Source organism: Vanessa atalanta, chromosome 26 (assembly GCF_905147765.1).
Source record: "Vanessa atalanta chromosome 26, ilVanAtal1.2, whole genome shotgun sequence".
NCBI lineage: Eukaryota > Metazoa > Arthropoda > Insecta > Lepidoptera > Nymphalidae > Vanessa > Vanessa atalanta.
Window position 1 is genome coordinate 1,162,126 of NC_061896.1, and position 11,311 is coordinate 1,173,436.

General features: G+C 33.8%; 1 non-coding gene across 1 annotated transcript; it reads left to right on the plus strand.

The window, feature by feature from the left end:
* The first annotated feature begins 4,032 nt into the window (after nucleotides 1–4,032).
* Trnav-cac lies at nucleotides 4,033–4,105 on the plus strand. Its single transcript has one exon. It is a non-coding gene; the product is annotated as a tRNA-Val (tRNA).
* Nucleotides 4,106–11,311: the final 7,206 nt, after the last annotated feature.

The window sequence follows — 11,311 nt, forward strand, 5'->3', positions numbered from 1 at the left end:
CAGTATCCACGGACGTCCCGTGACGATTACATTTTGAATTTTCATTTCTGTCAAATCTATTTACAGCTCAATAGATTTATATCCTTGGTGGTAGGAGTTTGGGGAATTCCCCTGGGTCTGGGTAGGTACAATCCGTACGTCAGATATTCTACCGCCAAAAAGTAATGCTTAGTATTGTTGTGTTCTGGTTTGAAGGGAGTACCCATTGTAAATAGGCACAAGGGTATAACAGATCCCTTCCTAATGTAGGATGTATGAAATAGTTAAAATTGCTTACGGTACCAATGTGTACGAGCTATGGTGACCACATACCATCCTTACCTGTATTATAAAACAGACAAAATTAAATATTGTCATCATTTTCACATCACCTTTATATAGAAAAATCTATAAACTATACGACGATATTCGACGAACTCTGTGGTCGAGTAGTGTGTACACCGGTTTTCATGGGTACGCCACTCCGAGGTCCCGGGTAGAAAAGGTTCATTAGTTTCCTATTTTTTATTGGATCTGGGTGTTTGTGGTACCGTCGTTACTTCTGATTTTCCATAACACAAGTGCTTTAGCTACTTACATTGGGATCAGAGTAATGTATGTGATGTTGTCCAATATTTAATTATTTATACAAATATTGATGATTATGTCCTGAACAATTTCAGTTAAGACGGGCAGCCTTAACTGTTCAAATCTCAAGCGAGACCAGCCAACTACGCAGGAAATATTATAGAGCACAAATAAATGTCTAAACACAGATACACTTTCTATTTCCTCACTCACCGATACACACTTCCAATTTCCAGACTTCAGGGTGGTACTGAGAATTTATTACAGAAAAACCCAATAAGTTTTTGTCAGCCTTGGGCTTGAACCCAGTAGCCACTAAATCAACGAGACAGTCGAAAAACCTGTTCTCTAAAAACAGAATAGATTAAATACTAAAGCTACACCGAACCGAGAGCACTGACAAAGAATTAACTAACAAAGTGAATAACTACACGACTAAATTGTAAACAATCGCTTGTTTACGATAGATTGATAGAATGCTAAGTGCACTTGGTAAGTAATTTGTTTACTAAAGTCAGCTTTGACTATCGAACAACCTACCTCCTTAAAATATAAACGTAATATGATATAAAAGAGTCAAAATGGCCCAGAACACATGAATCTTAATAGAAGATTGAAACCTGAGCAGACACTATTGAGTTTGCATTTGGTAAATTTGTGTTTATAATTCATCACGTACTCTTGTAAAGAGAAACGTCAAGGAAACCTGCTGATTTGATATTGCCTCTTACGTAGGAAAAAGTTCCAGAGATTTTTTTCAAGAGGTTGGGTAACATTTGGCTCCAGTGGGACATTTCTTTACTTTACTTAACTTTAACAGCCTGTAAATTTCCCACTGCTGGGCTAAGACCTCCTGGCCCTTTAAGGAGAAGGTTTGGAGCATATTCCACCTCATTGCTTCATTGGTGGATATGGGACATTAAATCAAGTCAAATGTATTTAATTCAAGTAAAATCTACAATAAGGCATTTTTAAATAGTCAATATATCAACTCTATCGGCATTTCAAAGCAACTTCCAACGAAGGGCAAGAAACTCACAAAATTTCTTCTTTAAAATAAACTAAATTTCACATACCCAATCAATATATAAAGGAATAATAATTTACAATGATGTTAGTATTCATAATTATTGACTTAATCAGTGCTGCGTTGAAATCTGAGTTTGAAGCACCTTACAAAAGTTATTTTATTTATGTGAATTTATCGACAGAAAAACCTAATCAAGTAAATGTAGTCACATTATTTTCGGGATCATCATAATTGTAATCTTGTTCTCGTCTATTGCTGGATATACCCAACTCCATTGGCAAGCCATTGACTTCCATCTTCTGTTATATATTTCCATCCTCTGCTACCCACTTTACATATGTCATTAACTACCTGGCTAAAGTCCTACGGAATGCTTACCATGTTCTCCAATCCAGAACACGTTACTTCAATTCTTGGTATTTCCGTAGCTTCGTGGCAGCTTACAAATCCTTTACGCTACGTCGATAACTTCGGGTTTCTTGTTGAATCTTCACACAAGTAATTAATTGCTTCTTACCTTATTAACTGGACATATTAAGTTACTAAGGCTTGAACCGAGATTATACCATTTTTTCACGTTTTAACAGAACATGTATAAGAACTAGCTGGCTATAACTAAGCTGTTACAGCTATAGCGGTTTCCGTAAGTTATAATATTTACTTCAAAATCATGCATCTATAAGAATAAAATTAAAATCTAGCAACACTTAATTTATTAAAATTTATTGGACACTTCACAAAAGTTATTATTATTTTCTAAATTTGAAACCACACCACCGCGATGAAAGGTCACAATTAATTACTTTAGAAGGTTAACGTTAAAATTGCTATCAATTAACGAAAGAAACTTTTTTTTGTAGACTTGATTGTATTTGTAAGCGTATTTGTTTCTAAATTTATAGATCAAAGGCGGCTTCCTCGGAACCGACACGGTGTCAACGTATTTGCCTTTACGTCAAACGTCGACTGATCGTTAAGCGAATTAACGTTTTACGTAAAATTTAAGGAAAGATTAATAGATAATTGTGTAGGTCTATATTATTCCTCGTTTTCTTGATTTGCATCGAATAAAATGCTTTGTGTTTTTTACTTTTTTACACATTGGTAACACTTTATTCTTGGTGTAACATGTAACACCAAGAATAAACACAGTATTATTCTGCTCCGGTTTGAAGGGTGAGTGAGCGTAACTACACGCACAAGGGACAAAACATCTCAGTTCTCAAGGTTGGTGGCGCATTGGTGATGTAAGGAATGGTTAATATATCTTACAGCGTCATAGTCTATGGGCGTTAGTGACTACTTACGATCAGGTGGCCCATTTGCTAGGCCGGCTACCGATATCATAAGAAATAATAATACCATTAATAAAAATAGTTCTTTTGAGCGGCTTAGAACGAAATGGCAGAAATCGTCACGAAAGTAAAGTGACTTCTTCCTCTCTATCTCTCTCTGTTGTATACGATTGATACAACTTTGTTCAAACCGGTGGCCTCACAGTAACTCTTAGTTTTTTATACCCTCATGGTGTCCAACTCGATATAGATGACGAAAAATTCCGAAAAATATTGCTCTGATTTTATTAAATTGAACTAAAGTATACGACTGATAAATATCAGGACCAACTAAAAATAACTCCCTCGTTATGTTATTGTGTTAAAAGTAATTTTTGGCAAAAGATCGAGAAAAACTTTTCATTCTAGAACCAATTAGAATCATTATATACGATCCGTTATACTGGAAGATCAAAAAACATATCGACTGTCGTATAACTTACATTTATTTCAAGTACACTAATGATCAGTAGAAAAAAAAATATGTCTGAGACATTATTACTGAATTTTCTTGTGTAGTTATCTATCCTGTCTCGTTTTATTTCATATCCTACCCCGTCCTATCTTGACTTCTTCATTTTGTGGCGCAATCGGGGTCAAACATTTAACCGTCATCTCAATCTTCGACCCTCATTACACATTTTTCGATCCAAGGCATTGTTTTTAATATATTGGGAGCTGTAATAAATTTGGTCATATATGGTAAACTCAATGCAAATGTTACTTGATGTAATTCAAAATTTAAATTAACAGATACATCATGAAGTCCATGTGATATATCCTCTAAATCCTTCCTAGAAGAGAAGAGGAACCCTTTACTCAGCAGTACGATATTAAAAGGCTGATACTCTTTACTTTGACAAGGTAATAGATAGTTGTCTGATTTTGTTATTTTATTATAAAGCTGAAAACGATTTTACAAATATTATTTAGGGGGCGTTTAGTTGAACTATGCTGTCTTTTTCTTTTAGATACTAAATCAATGGTGTTAGAAAGAGATGAGTGTTTATCTATAAACAACATTTATAAGTAACACAGTTAATAAATGACTTATAAGTTATGTTGTGCTACTTTAATCTATTTTTCAATCTCGATAACATCGTTTCCGTAGTGTAGCGGTTATCACGTGTGCTTCACACGCACAAGGTCCCCGGTTCGATCCCGGGCGGAAACATCTTTTTTTTTAGCTGAGAAAGAAAGTATTTCACTAAGAATACAGTAAACAGTTATTATTTTAAAGTAATTTCCCTCTTCACCTCATGGCATGCGGAATTCGTAACAATACGCTCAAAATGGACTCAGCCGTCAGGTGCGAACAATACAACGCCACCGGTTCTAATACACTACCGGACAATTTAAAATATACACATAGAAATTACATATTTTTTTAAATATAGATTTGATAAGTCAATTATGATTTAGTTTTATTGTGCGTTCGTGTAACTTAGACTTTTACTATAATTAATATATTTTTATCAAATTATAAAAAATAATGAAATTCTTGAAAGCACAACTCAGATCTTAGTTGTTTTTAGTTAATATTATCGTTAAAGTAATCGAGTAGAATCTTATTGTTATAATTATAAAGAGAAATAATTAAAAATATGTGCCTTGAGCTGTATTTTTTTTGTACATTAATTACATTTTACTCGGAATTTAATAATTAACAGAAATTCGAAGAAAATCTTACATAACCTTAGACTTACTAATCCTAAAAAATAATGTTCTTTCAATGTCAAAAAGGACGTAAGTTCTAAACTGAGAAGTCAAAAGATTTCACAAAAAGTTTTGTAAATACTAGAAGAAATATCAGTCTGCGTATTTTTTTTTAAAGCGGAGTAGCCTAGGGCTCATTTCACGTTGATTGCAATTAGAAGATCTATACATAATACATTAATTAGAGTAGTTTGTGTTTATAATTCATCTTAAGGCGGTAAAAAAAAACATTACGAGGAAATCTGCATGACATGTCGGGTGTTCCACGATAACTAATATGATAGAATGATTGTCTGTTTGTCACGCAACACAGAAAAGTACAAAACGGACCTCCTAACACTCACAATAAAAAAATTGAGGATATCTACTGTAACTTACTTGATTAAATGATTAAAACTTACGGCACCGATGTCTATGGGCGGTGGTGACCACTTATCATCAGGGCACCCACTTGCCGTCCGCCAACATATTTTTATAAAAAAAATATGTAACATAATAAAACTAATAAATTACACATAAGGTATATATTTTACTTGCACGTTGCTGTTCTTACCACCTGCTACACTTCGGGTAAATGTTAAGACGTTTTTAGTAAAAAGGGCGTTTCACCGAAATGTATCATCCATTGCTGTCTTCCATACAAATGTTACATTCCTATAAATAGAAATGCATCAATGGATGCTGCATTTTTAGTCATGGTAAGGTATTTTTTTGGCTGTCGAGTATTAAGACGCTTTTAAAATGGCATCTTTAAATGTTGAGTTTTATTATCTTTGCGTATTCTTGAAGGGTTCTTGTGTGGATGTTTAAATGATAAGTGGAATGTTGTTATATAGGATCGGCTGACATATGTTTGTACATTTGTATTTTTGGAAGGAAGTTCTTTTATGCGATTCTGAGTGATCTGGTACAAATCGTCACGTAAGGTTAATGCGTTATGTAATCTTTCCTTCTCTTTTTCTTTCGTTCCATCTCATTCTATTTAATACGGTTTTAAATAATATTATTAACACATTTTTTTTTGTTAAAATTTTAATTCATCCCGTATGAAATATGTTCGGGTCTATCATGCACTGCATTGCACGAAATGATTAATATACATATATTATATATTAAATAACAGACAACGAAATAGATATATAGATAGAGAGCCGAGATGGCCTAGTGGTTAGAACGCGTGCATCTTAACCGATGATTTCAAGTTCAAATCCCGGCAAGCACCACTGAATTTACATGTGCTTAATTTGTGTTTATAATTCATCTCGTGCTCAGCGGCGAAGGAAAAATTCGTGAGGAAACCTGCATGTGTCTAATTTCAACGAAATTCTGCCACATGTGTATTAAACCAACCCGCATTGGGGCAGCGTGGTGGAACTTCTCCTCAGAGGGAGATGAGACCTAGGCAGAGGGAAATTTACAGGCTGCTAGTGTTGATTTCACTATCCTATGTAGAACAATACGCGTTTTATTTCTGAACTCATCAAAAAAACAATTGAAAGTGTTTACATTCACGCGAGTTAAATAACAAGCACAGGCGATCAATACATAAATAATTAATCAAAATCACATAAATACAGACTTTACATTACAACGTTTATATAGTAAAAACATAAATGCTTTTATTGTTAACTAGCGATCCGCTCGGCTATATCATTGCGGACTTTTTTGTAGAAATTTTTAATTGTAAAGTGTTGTAGTACATTATTTTGATCAAACTCAAACTCAAACTCAAACTCAAACTCAAATTCCTTTATTCAATATAGAAGCATTACACATTCTTACTGATGGTCAAATTTAACACTACCACCGGTACGGAAAAAGGAACACCCTGACCTGAGAAGAACCGGCGAAAGAAACTCAGCGAGTCTTTTTTTTTTTACTTCAATTTAATTATATACATAATTGTATATGAATAGAAACAGCCTGGAGGCGATCGATTCATTCCCATGTATCGTATGATCGTAGGGTTTTAGCAGCGTTACGTACGTACGCGCAAAAAATGTGCTTATTTACGACATCAGTGTTGCTCTACTATATTGTACATGTAATATATTAACCTTTCATTTGAATCACTTTAACTATTAAAAAAAGCATCAAAATCCTTTGCGTAGTTCTAAAGAAGCAAACACAGTAACTGATAGACAGTGAGAAGCGACTTTGTTTTATACTGGGTACTGATAACCCGATGATAAGGCTTCGTGAAAGCCCATAGTTAGTTATAACCCACTCTGAAATTCTAGCGCAAAACAGCAAAAATTAGCATACTACCGATTTTACGGGTGAGCGAGTCAGAGTAACTACTTACGAAGGGACATCCAAACGAATTGACGTTCAGAAGTGTTTATAAGATACCTCTTTGTAATATATTTTTTTGTTTTTTTATGGAATTGGTTAGCGGACGAGCATAAAGGCCACCTGATAAGTGGTCACCACCCATAGACAATGTCGCTTTAAGAAATATTAAGCATTCCTTAATTCCACGCCAATTATGCGCCACCAACCTTGGGAACTGAGATGGCCGGAACACAACAATACTGAGTACTGTTGTTTAGCGGTAGAATATCTGATGGGTGGTACCCAGACGGGCTTGCACGAATACCACCAAGTATAGTTATATATGAGTTTTTCTTTTAAAAATCAATGATATAATTAATTATACATTGAATACGTGTATTTTCAACACCAGACCCCTCCCCATATCGCAGCTACTATAAAAGCTGCGTATTAAACTCGGAATAGGGCTATTAAGAAATTTTATTAATTTTTATACCTTAGCCTTCTGGTCAGTCACTAAGTCACTACATCAACCGTGGGAGGGTCACACAGTAACCATTGTCTGTGACGGCTGGGGTTACCGAGATAACATTATACAGGCCGTTCAAAATTTATCAAGACGATTTATTTGAAAAACAATTTATATGATTTTTTTTTCTTTGTAATTGTCTACAAAAAATGTGAACTATCTAACAGTTCTACGAAAAGTATGTTTACAGTTTTATTAATGTTTAACAGATGTATTAGAAGTCGAACCCAAAACCTCACGATCCACAGGTTCTGTTTAGTATTTATGTACAACTAACGAGGCATTTACAAACAACATATTACATACATGTTAGTTAGTCAAGCATTGATCGGTAGGAATGCGGCTCTAATCCTTGTCCCGATATTCAAATCACAGCCTTTGGCCATTAAATCAAATGTATATATGACAAAATATTAATTAATATGTCTGTCATGTCTGTCATGATATTCACTGTTTTGTACGGTGTACAATGCATTCGAATTTTGGAATTGACAATTCTTCAGTTGCTGATATGATGTTTTTATAAAGGTGTGCATGTGTGTGTGTGTGTGTGTGCGCGTGCGTGCGTGCGTGCGTGCGTGCATTCGTACGTGTATGTGTGTGTGTGTGTGTGTGTGTGTGTGTGTGTGTGTGTGTGTGTAAGTGTAAGTGAGTGAGTGATTAATGTTTCTTTTACCTAATTTTACTAATTATTAAGCAATTATTAAAAATTGAACGAGCAACCACTATTTATTTAAATTAAATTCAAATCTACGCCACTAACGCTATTAAAGAAACTTAAAACTTCAAAATAAGTATATTTGTGTATATAACTTAATCCAATTAAATACGAACAAATTATATAACACAATATTCAACAGATACAAAAATAAAAAACATCTGCGCAATAAAATATATTCAAATGTCAAGCAACCTGTATATTTATAAGTGAAGACGGCTAACCACCGCATGGATTCGAACCTATGAACAATCTCATTCATACCCCGTGGGAACATTATAATTACTTGGTAACTCGTCTTACATTAACGCCTACAAAATTCAAGATCTGTAACATAGTTACGAAATACAATACGGTGCTGTACATTCAAACTTAATATTGTAAACCTCTGCTTGGTGGTAGGGCTTTTTCAAGCCTCTTTGGGAAGGTAACACACAATTTGATTTATATATATATATATATTTATGGCATTGGTTGGCGGATGAGCATATGGGTCACCTGATGGTAAGTGGTCACCACCGCCCATAGACAAAGGCGCTGTAAGAAATATTAATCATTCCATATATCACCTATGCGCCACCAACCTTGGGAACTAAGATGTTATGTCCCTTGTGCCTGTTATTACACTGGCTCACACATCCTTCTAACCGGAACACAACAATACAGTGTACTGTTATTTGGCGGTAGAATATCTGATGTACAATACTTAGTGCTGTGTTCATGTTTGAATGGTCAGCCAGCCGGTGTAACTATATACATCTTAGTTTCCAAGGTTGGTAGGGCATTGATAAGCTAAAATGGTCAGTATATTTCTTACAAGGTGATGATAACTACTGAGCCTATTTGCAAGTGTGCCAACCTATTAATAAACGAAAGTTAAAAATAAGAGGTAACATTTCTATGTATAAATATCAACGACATCACGCATTTATAAAGTAATTTTTTGGGCGCGTTATAAAAAAATATGCGATTGAGTTTTGAAAAAGAGTAACTTAGTTTCTTGCCGGTTCTTCTCGGTAGATTTGTATTCCGAACCGGTGCACGGTGGTAGCTTTACTTAATATAGTTTGTTATATGACGATTGAAAAGTGCTCGTAAAAGCCTACTTGAATAAAGTATATTTTGGTTTTGATTTAAGGGTGACTTCATGTCTCTAATAACTACAAGTTGAAGTTGCTCGGTAAACAACCAATTAAGTATCAAGTCGATCGAAAAAGACAATAAACACGTTATCTCATTTTAAAATATTTATTTTATTACAAATTTAAACTGTGAATGACTGTTATTGTAGTGATAAAAAATAATAATAATAATCATTGTGATTATATAATTAATAAGTAGATTATTATTATGTTATTGTATTTATACTTCTCACGCTCGTAAATACAATATCGAAACGAATGAATAAATGTCACGGTTCAAGAAAATCTTATACGCGAACATATGTACATAAAATCCACAGCAAGTACATATATAAATATTTTTTGTATATATAAGTCGGGCGTATGACTCTTCTCCACCTGATGGTAAGTGGTAGTGGAGTCCACAAAAGCGAAGACAGTCAGCACAGTCAGGGAGAAAGAACTGCATTAGTGGCCTTTGCCATACCGGCTCACTAGATGCCTCTTCACGCTTCACGGAACCCAGGTTTTAAGATACACTGCTGATATATAATTCCATTTTGATATATTATATTATGTATTGAGAATTATTTTCAATATTCCATTCTTAAATACGGTCAATTTTTTTTTTCAATCAATTCCACTAAAATCTGTTTGGATCTAAATATACAATTTTAAATAATAATTATCTTTTCGTTTAACTATAATTAAGTTTTTAGTTATTAATTAATTTCTATTCTCGTGTTTTATTGTTAATTTTTTTTAAACATCATTACATCTGTGTTCATTAATAATTAGCTCGCATTTCGTTTTAGTAGTTTATAAGTTTTAAAATGTCATAGTTGTACAAAAATGTTATAACTTGTTTATGAATGTAAAAAAAAAAATCTGGCATGTTATAAAAAAGTATTTATCGAATATCGAATATCGCGGTACATGTTTCACAATATAAACAATTTCAATTATTATTAACGGAATATAATTATAATTAAGTATCAACTGATTGAATTATTGAATATTAATGATGATGTGAAGTGTTTAAACTGACCGAGGTCCGACTTTAAACACCGTCAACAATATATATTTTGTAACACGGGAGGTAAAAACTTTGTAGCAATTTTTACGAAAATTACGCGGACGGAGGAGGAAAGGCATAGTTAAAGATTATATCGAAAGATAGAGAAGAAAATTAATATATATTTTTTATACCTGTTTGTAATAATATATAAATATTATATATCTGAAAAGCTACATAATTTCGGGGGGTATGCTTATGTGTAGGTAGGTACCAGCCATTGATCAGATATTCTACCACCAAACAATTATACTTAGTATCGTGGTTTAATGACACTGGCTCACTCACTATTCAACAGGCACGCATAAGGGACATAACATCGTAGTTCCATTCATGTGATGGAAGGAATGGTGACTATTTCTTATAGCGTTAATGTGTAGGTTGTGACCACATACCATTTACCTATTACCTATTATAAAATTAGCTTTTATTTCGGCCTGGATTTGAACCCACAAATCAGTAGCTCATTTCACATAACTTAAATTGAAAGCATAGTCAAGTAATCCACATAGTTCAGACAAAGCTTACCGCGAATATAAATAACAGCGTAGTAAGTCAATATAGACGCATACATGAAATTAGTTCACATAGTAATTAGTCTGAACCGGCGCCATTTTGTTTCATTCATGAATGATATTTCCGCATTCAATGAACGCGCGGAAAACGGAAGAATTAATAATATTATAATTGTTGCGAGCCTTTCAAAGGATTCTAAAGACCTGTTCATAATGGATTGTCAATTGTCCGCTTAAATTACGGGTCTTGCTGTGTATTAGTAGCTAAGAAATGAGAACTGTTTTTCCAACGATAAAAGCTTCGTTTAGACTTCCTGGGAACTGACCTGATAGAGAAAAAATCCCCTGTATAAATTGTTGTTTGGGTTGACTATATTTTATTTCAAATCCATTTTGATAACCATTGCAGGAATTTTGGTAATCTACCATAAA